This window comes from Ovis canadensis, chromosome 3 (assembly GCF_042477335.2).
Source record: "Ovis canadensis isolate MfBH-ARS-UI-01 breed Bighorn chromosome 3, ARS-UI_OviCan_v2, whole genome shotgun sequence".
NCBI lineage: Eukaryota > Metazoa > Chordata > Mammalia > Artiodactyla > Bovidae > Ovis > Ovis canadensis.
The window spans coordinates 145,771,700-145,785,768 of NC_091247.1; positions in this window are offsets into that span (position 1 = coordinate 145,771,700).

Here is a 14,069-nt window from a genome sequence, read left to right on the forward strand (position 1 = left end):
GAAATTTAAACATAGAATTATCTGGAATTGCACTGAACATCTCAGAAGAAATTTGCTATATTGCTTCATTCTGTGGAACAGAATTATATGCCTTTTGTATCAGTTTTACATTTTTTTATCACTACATACATGCATGTATGAGCCATTCAAAAACTTTAAAATAACTTTAATATATAGATATAAATTGAATAAATGAAGGCTGTAATAATCTGCAAAGTTAAGGGAAACATATATCAATTGCATTTAAACACCTACAATCCATTACATGTATTAGATTTACAACCATAATCTGTGATTAGTTATACTTCTTAACAGAAAATAGTTTATAATGTGGTATATTTTGAAAGTCTTCCCTGCTGCCTCAGCAGTAAAGAATCTGCCTGCAATGAAAGAGATACGGGTTCGATCACTGGGTCAGGAAGATCCCCTGGAGAAGGAAATGGCAACCCACTCCGGTATTCTTGCCTGGAAAATCCAGTCCAGGAGGTTGCAAAGAGTTGTGCACGACTTAGCAACTAAACAACAATATTTTGAAAACTTCATCCTAGAATCTAGGCCACTCTAATATTCCAAAACCATATAACATTAAGCCATAATAATACTCAGCATAAGTATTTTCTTAATAGGAAAGAAACTAAAGGTAAGAAAGGAACCAGTTTCCATAGCTGCTGCTTTGGAAATAGGTTAAAATACAGTTTTCAATACAAATATATTACTTTTCCCCTCCTTTGTCACCAGTATACAAATGTCTTTTTATAAATTTAATGGAATAAATGAGCAATTATTAAATTAGTACTTTTAAATCTTAAATTTCAGCAGAATTCCAATGATACTAGGAGGCATATAATCGCAAACCCTTAACATTAATCCTGGTACATAGAGGCACTCAAGAAATATTTGTTGAATAAACACTACTAGTATTATGTCTTCCTTAGTGGCTCAAACAGTAAAGAATCCAGAGTTTGGAGTTCGATCCCTGGGTGGTGTCAGGAAGATCCCCATGAGACGGGAAAGGCTACCCACATCAATATTCTTGCCTGGAGAATTCCCTGGACAGAGAAGCTTGGCCAGCTACAGTCCATGCTATCTTTTAGAATCCTAATGTCGTTAAGTGGATTTTAAAACTGGTAATTGGGATTTTTTTAAAGGTAATGGATATCTTTTAAAGTCAATTTGAAAAGTCAAAATCATAGGAATTTCAGGGCAAAAGTAACCAGAAAAGAGTGTCCTTATTTTAAATAAATATAGCAAAAGTATTCTAATCATTCTCCAATGGTCACTTGGCCATGCTGCTGCTGCTGCTAAGCCGCTCCAGTCGTTTCCGACTGTGCGACCCCATGGACGGCAGCCCACCAGGCTCCGCCGTCCCTGGGATTCTCCAGGCAAGAACACTGGAGTGGGTTGTCATTTCCTTCTCCAATGCATGAAAGTGAAAGGTGAAAGTGAAGTCACTCAGTTGTGTCAGACTCCTAGAGACCCCATGGACTGAAGCCTACCAGGCTCCTCCATCCATGGGATTTTCCAGGCAAGAGTACTGGAGTGGGGTGCCATTGCCTTCTCCGCATTTGGTCATGAGTAGAGATCTATTTTATTCTTTTAAATAGTTACACAGTGTTCCATTACATAAATATATCAGTGTTTGTTCAAAACCAGAGAGCACCACAAAATGTATTATTATAAAAAGGTACATTATTCTTTGCAGCATTATAATAGTAATAGCAGAAGTCTGAAAACAGTCTAAGTATTTATCAATAGAGGACTGGTTTTGGACAAAAGCAAAAATCAAAAGTGGGACTACATCAAACTGAAAAGTTCCTGCATAGCAAAAGAAGAAAGTGAAAGAAAGTGAAGTCACTCAGTCATGTTCGACTCTCTGCAGCCCCATGGACTCTAGCCTACTAAGCTCCTCCATCCATAAAATTTTCCAGGCAAGAGTACTGGAGTGGGTTGCCATTTCCTTCTCCAGGGGATCTTCCCAACCCAGGGAACGAACCCAGGTCTCCCACATTGCAGGCAGACACTTAACCATCTGAGCCACCTGGGAAGCCCCGGTGGGCAAAAGAAGCAACCAGCAAAATGAAAAGGCAACTTACAGAATGGGAAAAAAGTATTTGCAAACCATCTGATAAAGGTTAATATCCAAAATATGTAAGGAACTCATACAACTCAATAGCAAAATATCGAACAATCCTATTGAAAGATAGCCAGAAGACTTGAACAGATATTTTCCTCAAGACAGCATACCAATGGCTAACAGGTGAAAAAGGTGCAGATTGCTTTTTTGGAGCTGTTTATTTGTAACTCTTCCTTTCTCTTTGTACTTTAAACTCCTACGATAGGAATTTGAAATTGGTGTTGATGTTTGACTGTGCTTCTGAATAACTTATTTTTACTCTCTGATGGCATTAGATTTGGAGTGTTAGATCTATCAGAATAAAAATAACAAACTAGACTTGGGGAATATTCAGAAAAAAAAAAAAAGCCAAACTTTCTTCAGCCATAAAAGAGGAGACCTTGCAACATGCAGCAACGTGGATGAAACCTGAGAGCATTGCACTAAATGAATTAAGCCAATCCCAAAGGAACAAATAGTGCATGATTTTATTCCTATGAGGTATCTAAAATAGTCAGACTCAGGTTAGAATGGAAGTTCCAGGAGATGGTGGAAGGGGAAAGGAGGCGTTGCTAATCACCAGGTATACAGTTTGACGATGTATATGCATGCTGACTAAGTTCTGGACGTATGCTTTACAATACGGTGCCTAGAGTTAACAATACTGTATTGCCCACTTTAAAATACTATATTAATATATTATACTGTTAAAATACTGTATTGCCCTCTGTTAAGAGGGCAGATCTCGTGTTAAGTTTTCTTACCATACTACAATAAGAAGCCGGTCTCATTCCGGGTGCAGGGCTGTGCATATGCTGAAAGTGAGTCCAGGTGAAGGAGCAGGGGTTGCTGTGTCCATCTCCTGCTTAGTCATTGAGTGGAATGGCAGGTGAGATCACCAGCACGGATTTCTCCTGCTTTAATTTCTTTTATTTTGGTGTTATTGTTGTTGCTTTTTTCCCAAGTACATGTAGGGAACTCTATTTTTCACTTCAGATATATAGAGTAGATTTGAGTCATATTCACCTACGGTACACTTCCTGTGCAAAATTCTTCCACTTGTGTAAAATAACTAAAAGTACATAGGTGTGTGACCCTATGGACTGTAGTCCAACAGGTTTCTCTGTCCATCGAATTTTACAGGCAAGAATAGTGGTGGGGGTTGCCATTTCTTTCTCTAAGGCATATTCTGACCTAGGGATAGACCCTCATCTCTTGCCACTGTGCTACCTGGGAAACTCTTCACATATCCACATACATACTTACCTGTACATAGACTATCTGAAGGGCCACTCAAGAAACTGGAAATGCAGGTTACCTTTGCCAGGAAGGACAAGGTATTTGAAGAACTAGAGTCACAAGGACATGTTTCACTCTGTAATATCTTGGTGTTATTCAAATGTTTTACCATATATCACATTCCTTTAAAAATACAAGTGAAAATACTGTTTAAAAATGTACAAAACATCTAATGGTTTAAGATTTATTAATAGCTGTAAGCTGAAGACTGATTAACCTCCTGCTAATAATGACTTACTCTTCCTCTTCCCCAGTTCTTAACTTTTGGAGCTCATAGAGTCTTTAAAAGTTTGATAAAACTAAAAACCTCCCCCAATGGAAAACAGATACATACATATACATAAACCCATGAAATGGGTTTATGAACCCTCAGTTTAAAGCTGTTACATTACATCAACACCTATCTGTGAGATTCTTGCCACAAAATGTTCAACCTGAATCTATTCATGAAGATATAATCAGAGACATTCAACATAAGGAATATTCTCCAATTTAATCAGCATAAATTCTTCAAAAATTCAATATCATGGAACACGGCAAAGCAAAATACAAATCTAAAGAAAATAAGACACACACAACTAAATACAATGGGTGAACTTTGATCAAATCATGATTTGGGGAAGAAAAGAAATCTATAAAAGATATTTGGGACAACTAGAGAAATTTGAATATGGATTCTATATTAGATGCCATTATAGGATTATTATTTATTTTAAGGGTGTGATCATGCCTATTAAACAATCCACCTGCAACTTACTTTATAGTTTAAACCTATTGCACACAGTGCAAATGAATATAACTAAATGTTAGCCACTGTTAAAGGTTAGTGCCTATAGAAAAGGGTATTTTTTCACACTATTTTTCTAACTTTTCTGCCAGTCTGAAAGTTTTCTATAGAACAAGTTCCCTTCACTCTCCCATAACTGTGGCAGAGCACCATCACCAGATTTCCCCCTTCTTGCCACTCACCCATTGGGCTTTCCACCTCCAACTGTCTTGCCAAAATGCATTGTTGATTCAAGAAATCTAGCACTTGATCCATTTCTTCCACACATATTATGAAGCGTAGGCAGCATCTCACCCTCAGCCCAGGCTGCCTTTGCCTTCGTCTCTCTTGGCTAAGCCATAAGGAACTGTGCTGTTATCAACTTTATAACCCCAGGATTACAAATGCAGTAAGAGGAAGCAATAAACATTTACTGAGCTGAGACTTTGGGCCAGTGTCCCTGATCTTTAGTACCTATTGTACTACTCGTTAGCAAAGTAGGTAACAGATGTCACAGGAGGATGAAACAAATGCTGAAACCAAACCCCCAAAATCAAACTCTAGGGTCACCTCTCCCATGAGTACAGATCAAAAGAGTCTGGCTCACAGTAGCTTTGTGCTACGTTAGCAAGAGTATGGGAGCACAAAGCATGCTCCAAGTAGAATACAGTTAAGGTTTTTGCACTGCCATCTGTGCCTGCTGCTGGCTTTACCCAGCTTCCACCTGTTAGCTTTTTATTCTCCAATACTGCACTGATAGCATTTTCTGTAATGAGGGAGCCACAGAGACCATCACTGGCAACATAAGCACCATCCTACTTTAGAGTAAATAAAACTATTTCAGGCAAATTGGAAACTAAGTGACAGAAAGTGTCACAGATGGGAAACACTGGGAACAGGAAGGGAAGGCTGCGTTGCTCATCATCCCTGAGGTCCGTGATGGAGTCGATTCTGAAATGCTGGCCATACATCCAAGCTGCCTATCGCCATGCGTATGCAGAATAAGCCAACTGAATTGCATTCCTCTTTGGGAAAACACCAATACAGTATACTAACACATATATATGGAATTTAGAAAGATGGCAATGACGACCCTGTATGCAAGACAGCAAAGGAGACACAGATGTGTATAACGGACTTTTGGACTCAGAGGGAGAGGGAGAGGGTGGGATGATTTGGGAGAATGGCATTCTAACATGTATACTATCATGTAAGAATTGAATCGCCAGTCTATGTCTGACGCAGGATACAGCATGCTTGGGGCTGGTGCATGGGGATGACCCACAGAGATGTTATGGGGAGGGAGGTGGGAGGGGGGTTCATGTTTGGGAACGCATGTAAGAATTAAAGATTTTAAAATTATTAAAAAAAATAAAACAATATTGCAAAAAAAAAAGGTAGAGGGCTATTCTAGATTAAAATATACTAATAAAAAAAAAAAGATGTTCCTGTACTCTCCATTACAACTAAAATCAAATCTATCCACTGCAATCGGTATTGCACTTTTAAAAAAATGTTTCCTTTTAACTTTACTCATTGCCCATTATTTTTCCTCTTCTCTTTTCCTGCACCTTCCTTTCTCTTCAGAGAAGTCTCTAGAAAGAAAACACATGACCCTCAATCTGGGAGATCAGAGAATCTGATTTACCATCTCCAACTTCCTGCTAATACTGGAACCTTTGACCTGACTAAAGGAAGAAAAATAGTGATACATGTTTCACTGCCTAAGTAGTTTCAACTCCCACCTCTTTCTGATTTGGAATCCAATCTTCCCTGGTGGCTTAGATAGTAAAGCATCTGCCCGCAATGCAGGAGACCCAGGTTCGATCCCTGGGTCCAGAAGATCCCCTGGAGAAGGAAATGGCAACCCATTCCAGTACTCTTGCCTGGAAAATCCCATGGACGGAGAAGCCTGGTAGACTACTGTCTGTGGGATCACAAAGAGTTGGACATGACTGCGCAGCTTCACTTTCACTCTTGATTAAGCTTTAAAAATAAACAAAGAAATGGAGATGTTTGCAGAGTAATGGCAAAGCACACTGGCCCAAGACAGCGATTAGGAACTGGGTGAAATAATATGTTCCCTATCGTATTCTCTTTCTCACCGTCAGGTGCTTCTTCATCTTTCTGCCCTCTCCCCTTTTTTTCCCTCTTTTGACCCTCCCCACATTCTGTGCCAGTGTCAATTATTGACTGCCAAAGCTGAAGAGCCTGACTTGCTGAAACTATTTCTGTCTTGTGGAATCAAGGCTATGAGTTCCCTTCTCCTTTTCACTCCTTTGTCAGCAAGAAGGTTGAGCCCAAATTAGTCCACAGCAATCCACTGGCTCTACATCCTCTGATGCTTGCTGGGCAGTGCACTGTTCCAGGTATAAGCAAAGAGGAGGAAGCCTCATCCTACCTGCAAGAAGCCTCTGCTCCAGCAGAGGAAAGCATGCCTGCCAACAACCAAATCTAAGGCAAGGGAGAATCACCGAGGGACAAGTGATTAAATTTCAGTGAGTTCGCCAATCCCCACCAGGAGATTTTACCGTAGAAAATTTTTTTCTACAAACACTTCAATAAACAAGAGTACAAAATAAAGATTTATTGAATGCCACACAAAAAAATCCTCAACCTCAAAAAGCATCTCTCCTTTTTGCAAGGGGTGGGGTGTTGCACAGGAAAAATGCTTATTCTTTAGCACAAGAGGAACTAAATAGAAGATCAGAGGAACTTCTTATAAAGCTATGTTTCCACCTCTTAGTCAGGAAAAACAACACATACCAGCATGTATCTGATGATCTCAGTGGCTCAGTATCCTTTTCCTGCGTTGGATATAGCACCAGGATCATTCTAGTCTTAACTATGCTGTCACTTCAGTCGTGTCTGACTCTGTGTGACCCCATAGACGGCAGTCCACCAGGCTCCCCCGTCCCTGGGATTCTCCAGGCAAGAACACTGGAGTGGGTTGCCATTTCCTTCTCCAATGCATGAAAGTGAAAAGTGAAAGTGAAGTCGCTCAGTCGTGTTTGACTTCTAGCAACACCATGGACTGCAGCCTACCAGGGTCCTCTGTCCATGGGATTTTCCAGGCAAGAGTACTGGAGTGGGGTGCCATTGCCTTCTCTAGTCTTAACTATACCACTGATAATTATGACTTTTGGACAATCCAAGCCATATCGAAGTGAGGACTATTGAAAGAACTTTAAAAATATTACAAATCTCATCAATAGCACCTTCATTCAGACTCAGTTTGGCATGGCTATTGGTCCTGAGAGTTCCAGGAAGGTAATTTTAATAGATGAATGCTCAAGAAGATCACGGGTTGTGCCTTTCCCAAAAGATGCTACACTTAAAGCTGCATAAATTGTCTAGGGTCTCCCAGGTCATAAGAAGGGAGATTCCCTTTCACTTCTTTTAGTTCTCCAGGAAATGAAGTGAGTTCAGAGAAAGGGGAACTGGGTTAATGAACTAAAGAAACATTTGTCTAGAGTTGGGCAACCCTAATACATGGAACTGATACATGGAAAGGGCAACACCGTTGGGAGAAGGCAGAAATCCAGCAGAGAAGAGAGTGCCAATAGAGGCAGCCATCTGAGGTCTCTGAGGCCCCGACTATAAATAACTGCTTTCCCCCATGTTCCTGTCACCTCTTTCCAAAATGAGAGTTGGATTCCCAGTCAAAAGTTAAGCCTCAGTCCCATGCCTTCCTCTGTCTAACTTAACCTTCTCTTTCCCAATGCGATATGGTGGTGGGCCATCAATCAGCAGGAGGTCCAGAGTCAGGCGCCTCCCTGTTGGATTTCTGCCTTCTATTTCCCAGCTTCCTGAATCTCTGAGCTGTCACTTCATCTGAAAAATGGAGCACTGATTATGATGATGATAACTAGCAACCATAAAATAGGTACTAATCTTCAGGGGGGAAAGTCAGGGCAGTATTAATTATTATTAGAAGTAATAATACTTCTTCCTTTAGAGATGAAAAATTGCAATTCTGAGAGGAGTTAGTTAACTTATCCAAGGGCTAATCCTTGCCTATGCTTATAAGTGGAAGTGTTAGTCGCTCGTTCGTGTCTGACTCTTTGTGACCCCATGGACTGCAGCCTGCCAGGCTCCTCTGTCCATGGGATTCTCCAAGTAAGAATACTGGAGTGGGTTGCCATGCCCTTCTCCAGGGGATCTTCCTGACCCAGGGATTGAACCTGAGTTTCCCACATTGGAGGCAGATTTTTTACCATCTGAGCCACTAGGGAAGTCTTGGTTATAATACCTGCCTAAACAGGATACTGAAAGGGTTAACATTAGTGGGTATGCCTACTAGTGAACACTACTGACATTATTTTTGGTGCTATTGCCTTCTGTGATGATACTTTTGTTTTGTTGCTTTCCGCTCTCTCCAGATCCTGGGAGTTCTGAGGCCCATCCCCAGGCACAAATCATGAGCCCATGCACCCACAAGTCTAAACCAAGGCCTTGGGGACAATTTTGAGCACCAGATAACAAAACTGATAAACCTTTCAGATATTTCATTGTTGAAATATACCTGTTAAAAGTAAAATAAAAATTAAGAAAAAAAAACAGAAATAAAAACTTTTAGAGCTAATAAATCAGTTCAGTAAGCTTGCAGGATACAATAAGATCAAAATACTAAAATCAGTTGTATTTCTGTAAACTAGCAATGAACAACCAGAAAATAAGATAAACAAAATGCAAATAGATGAATAGATTTTAGTTAATAGAATAAAAAAGTTTTATAGATATGGTTTCTACTTCCACATTGCAACTAACCTTCAACAAACTATCACTTTCCTAGTTTTGAAATGTCAAAGAAAAATATTTCTATCCCTAAAGGCTATTAAAATACTTCAACCCTTTCAAGTACAAAATATATATACATATATACTTTCTGAGTACGAATGAGATTATCAAGAGGCAAGGGAATGAAATTCAGTACTAACTCTACCTAAAAGGGTCCCCAGAGCTTGTGTTTTCTTAGAGTTCAGAATGACAAAAGACAAGGAATATTGTCCTTATGTGTCCCACTTAGATTTCCTAAATAAAAATTATCCTATGCCAACTTTCAACTATCCAAGCTGTACTTTTGCTCCATTCTTATCTTTTAATTCACGTTTGACTGTCATGAAATAACTACAATAAAGGTTTAAACCTCTGACATGCCAAGATGCCCATCAGATTAAACACAGCAAGCATTTAGCACACATATGGAGAATTCCCTAAGTAATATAGAATTATTACTGCATGTCATCACTTCCTTCCTATTGCCAGCTAATATCCCCATGTCTGAAAGTGTATCTCCAAGCTACACATCTATTAATAATAGTGTGCTCACTGCCTTCCTTCCTCTGGTACGCTGTCTGTAACCTTGACCATTTGAAGGCTGACAAAATAGGACCATCAGCATACGTTTATGAAACTCTAGACATCTTGTGAGAGATTCTGTAGTTATTAAAAGCAATAAAAGTGACAAGGATAGTTCTAGACTATAATACTGCCTGTCGAGAGAAAAACATCACCCTTCCCAGAAAGGACCTAGAGACATAATTAGGAGATAGAAAAGACACATTAACAAGAAGCTGGGGCAAAATATAGAAACAATGGAAAGTGCCTTCTCGCCAACTTGCCTAATTGACATCCCTCAGTCCACATCCAAAGAGTCCAGGTAAGAGTGAAGACTCCATGTCCAAAATATGCAGCGTGAAAGAACGCCCAGCCTAGTAGCCCTCCTGAAGAAGGGCCGGCAGGAGTTTCTAGGAGGAAATGTGGCTTTTCCTAAGAGCATCAGTATGAAACCTAAAATAATGAATCCACCAGGACACCTACAAAGAACATTAAAAGAATCTAAGCTTCATAGTTTCTGAATGTCCATACCCATAAACACAAATCCATACCCGCCACAGTGCTATAAACAAGTCTTGCCTGAAAGCCTCCTTCCTATTCACATGTTTCTTCCTAAAATCTGGTAGGATCTCCTTCCCTTTATCCTAGCTTTTGTCCTTGTCATTCCTGTCTGTCAGGAACAGAAAGTAAAGAAATACACAAATATATGAAATCACTCATATATGGAAGTTAATTTTTTAAATGAATATGAATGAACTCACTGACAAAACATAAACAGACAGATTTTGAAAACAAATTTATGGTTACCAAATGGGAAACTTAGGAAGTAGGGGTAAATGAGGAGCTTGGGATTAACATACACACACTACTATATATAAGATAGAGAACCAACAAGGACCTACTAGAGCACAGGGAACTCTAGTCAGTATTCTGTAATAACCCACAGGGGCAAAGACTCTGAAAAAGAATGAGTATACATATATGTATAACTGAGTTACTTTGCTGTACCTCTGAAACTAACACAATATTGTAAATCAACTACACTTCAGTAGAATTTAAAGAAAGAAGGACACAGATAAACTGGGCTCCAGATGCTTTCTCAGTTAATTGGCCCCTGAATGCTGACTTTCCTAGGATCAAAGTAAAGGTGTCCCTGGCAACCCAACTTATTAAGTCCATGTGGTACCTTAGAGACCTCTCTATAAAATGTGGGGTGTTCATGTAACCCCAACTATCCTCCCAGCGCAAACATTTTATGATTCTGGGATGCATAGTGGTGCATGAGAAGAGTCTCAGCAGCTGCCCCCACGCAGCCCTTCTTCTGATCCTTCTCATCCTAGTAGAGTGGAACCTCCCTCAGCCCGCATCCCCATTCCCGAAGGCCAGAGGCAGGGAGGTGGATGCCACTCTCTCACCTCATGGTTAGCAATGGCTACAAAGATGGAGCAGCCTTTTCCCAAATGACTCTTCACCTCACAGAACAATTTTACCTTCTTCACTTTAATTATTGGAGAAGGCAATGGCAACCCACTTTAGTACTCTTGCCTGGAAAATCCCATGGATGGAGGGGCCTGGTGGGCTGCAGTCCATGCGGTCGCTAAGAGTCGGACACGACTGAGCAACTTCACTTTCACTTTTCATTTTCATGCATTGGAGAAGGAAATGGCAACCCACTCCAGTGATTTTGCCTGGAGAATCTCAGGGACGAGGGAGCCTGGTGGGCTGCCGTCTATGGGGTCACACAGAGCTGGACACGACTTAAGTGACTTAGCAGCAGCAGCAGCACTTTAATTATCAGTATCATTCACCTGCCAGCACCGTCACCTGTCCCCGCTCCTCCACCTCTCAGAAGTATGGCCTCTCAGTCGCCTCATCCATGAGAGGAGGGTAGTAACGGTATCCGTTGCTATAGCGAGGATTAGACTGGTTAACACAGGGAAGGCACTTAGTCCCTAACACATAGTATGCACCAGGTAATAGCTGTCATTTGTATTGTTATTACTGCTTGTAGCAGTAGTGGTAAGACTAGTTTTCTCTGTCACCAACTCAAGGATTCCAACACTGTCATCTTTCCCTCCCTTATATTTGGCTTAGGGTGAATAGTTCAGATCCCCACTTGAAGAGTCTGTACTCTCAGGACAAAGCCAGTGCTCTGGGGACTTTACCGGAAGGGTTTCACTTTCTCTTGACAGGAGGCGCTGTGTGTTGAACGTGTGCTTGCCACCTCTACAGTATTAATAACTACCACACGGGATGAGAGAATCATAAACATGTCAGTGATTTGATCCCACACGTTTACGTCGTGACTCAAAGAGTCAAGGTCACAAACAATGGGATAAAGGGAGATGACAGCTCCAGGATACCAACCCCACATTTTCTCCAAATTTTCTGTATTGTGTTAAAGCTTTTTAGCATTTTAGAGCCCTGTATAGTGCCTGTGTCAGATGGAGTGATTCTTCCCTAAGAATGTTTCATATTTTGAACAACACCCCAGTGAATAGATTGAATCAAGGTGATAGCAGCAAATGGCAGAAGAGTAATAGTCTAAAATTGTTCCCAAACCCAAACCTCTTCTCTCAGAATGAGGTCTGGAGCTGTGGCAAGTAGAAACCAGATCATCACTGCTTCTTCTACCCACAGTATCTAGCAATACTCAAAGGCTGTGGTTTTTTAAATTATATTTTAACTAAGGTTTGAAAAAAATAACAGATCCAATCTTTTTTTTTTTTTTTTTGCCAATCCAATATTTGAAATCTTTATAAGCTCTAAAATAATGATACATTCCAATCATTGAAGGTTTTCTTTTACAGGATTCTATCATCTCAACACATGTCATAAACTAATTTATCCTTGTTTGACTTAAATCTAGAGGGACATCCTGGCACCAGCCAAAGTAGATGTGGTGAGAATCACTGCCAGAGACTGGTTTACTTAACATTGTACCATTCTTGATGTATGGGGGGAGATGTGTTCAGAAATGGGTGACTAAAAAATATAATTTTCTCAAAAATTAACTATACCTTAGTGTAGATGGTGTAGAATAATCACAAGTCAAAGTGCCACCGGTGGTAGATTGATCCAGAGGCAACTCTGTTCTTAGCCCATCACTCCCCCAAGAAAGGTCCAGACAACTCTCTCTGTGTATGGTTAGGGAGGTTCAGGTCCTACCACTGACTCTGATCAGCACCCACAAAAGGCAGAAGACTGTACAGGGTCTTCACCCAAGTCCGGGTGTTGCAACCTATTGTGTACAACATTCCAAGTATGATGAGGAGTTGAGGGTGAGGTCTCTAGCCTAGCTAACTCGTTCCTAGTACTAACTCTGGGAGCAGGGCTCAGTCTCTGTTATAGGAGCCCCATATGGCCTCACCACCGAGGGTCTGTGAGTAACTCCCTCTTGCCAATCTTCCATACATCCTCTCTCTCCTTCAGTTCTTGTCTTTCTGGAAGTTCCCATCTCTGGTCTCCTGGCCATCCGAGTGTGTTCTCAGTTATCCTCATGATCCACTCCACGTGACTCTGCTGTGAGACAGGGAAGATGCAGACTTCTGTGGGCGGAGGCAGTGGGGGAAGATCCCTGACAGTGAGCTGCTCTCTGGGTAAAACAAGGTCACACTGCCAAGGCTAGGACAATTGTGCTAGCTTATTCAGCTATGACAGTGTAGCTCTCCTTTCTGGCTTTCAGTTGTATTTCCTAAAGCTGCCTTCACGACCACACTACCCTACATAAAGCAACTGCCCCAACACTCTATTCCATTAAGTAGATTTATTTTATTATTGGTGGTTAATATTAGGTAAAATCTATGTGGGAGCTTCCCAGGTGGAGCTCGTGGTAAAGAATCTGCCTGCCAATATAGGAGACTTAAGAGACATGGGTTCAATCACTGGGTTGGGAAGACCCCCTGGAGGAGGGCATGGCAACCCACTCCAGTACTCTTGCCTGGAGAATCCCAGGGACAGAGGAGCCTGGCAGGCTACAGTCCATCGGGTCGCAAACAGTCGGACACAACTGAAGCGGCTGAGCACAGACACATGCACACAAAATTTACTTGAACTCTCTTACATATGAATTGCTTCTCTCCTCACCTTCCCCCTCCCCTCAACCCCACCAGAATGTAAGCTCCATGGGAACACAGGCATCACCTCTCTCGGGATATTCACTGCTTCATGCCCTGTTCCTATCAAGGAGCCTGGTACAAGGCAGTGAGTTTCAGTTCTGCATTTTCAGTTGTTGGTTAGTTTTTATCATGTGGGCAGTTCAATTACAACTTGGAAAAAAACTGAATTCAGGAAAGATGTTCCCAGAACACCTCCTCTTTATTCTTTTACCGTTCTCCCCAGCTGGAGAATTCCGTCTTCCGGGAATTGACCCTCTCCTCCTTTCTCCAGCTCCCACATTCCTATCTTCTTGCACCGTTTTCCTCCTTCTTCCGCTGCACACATCTCACTGGCACAACCCCCTTGCTGCATCTGATTGGTCCCCTCCTCAATCGTCCCTCCTTCACACATGTAGGCGTTACCACTGATGTGAAGCCTGGTCCTTCCCACTAC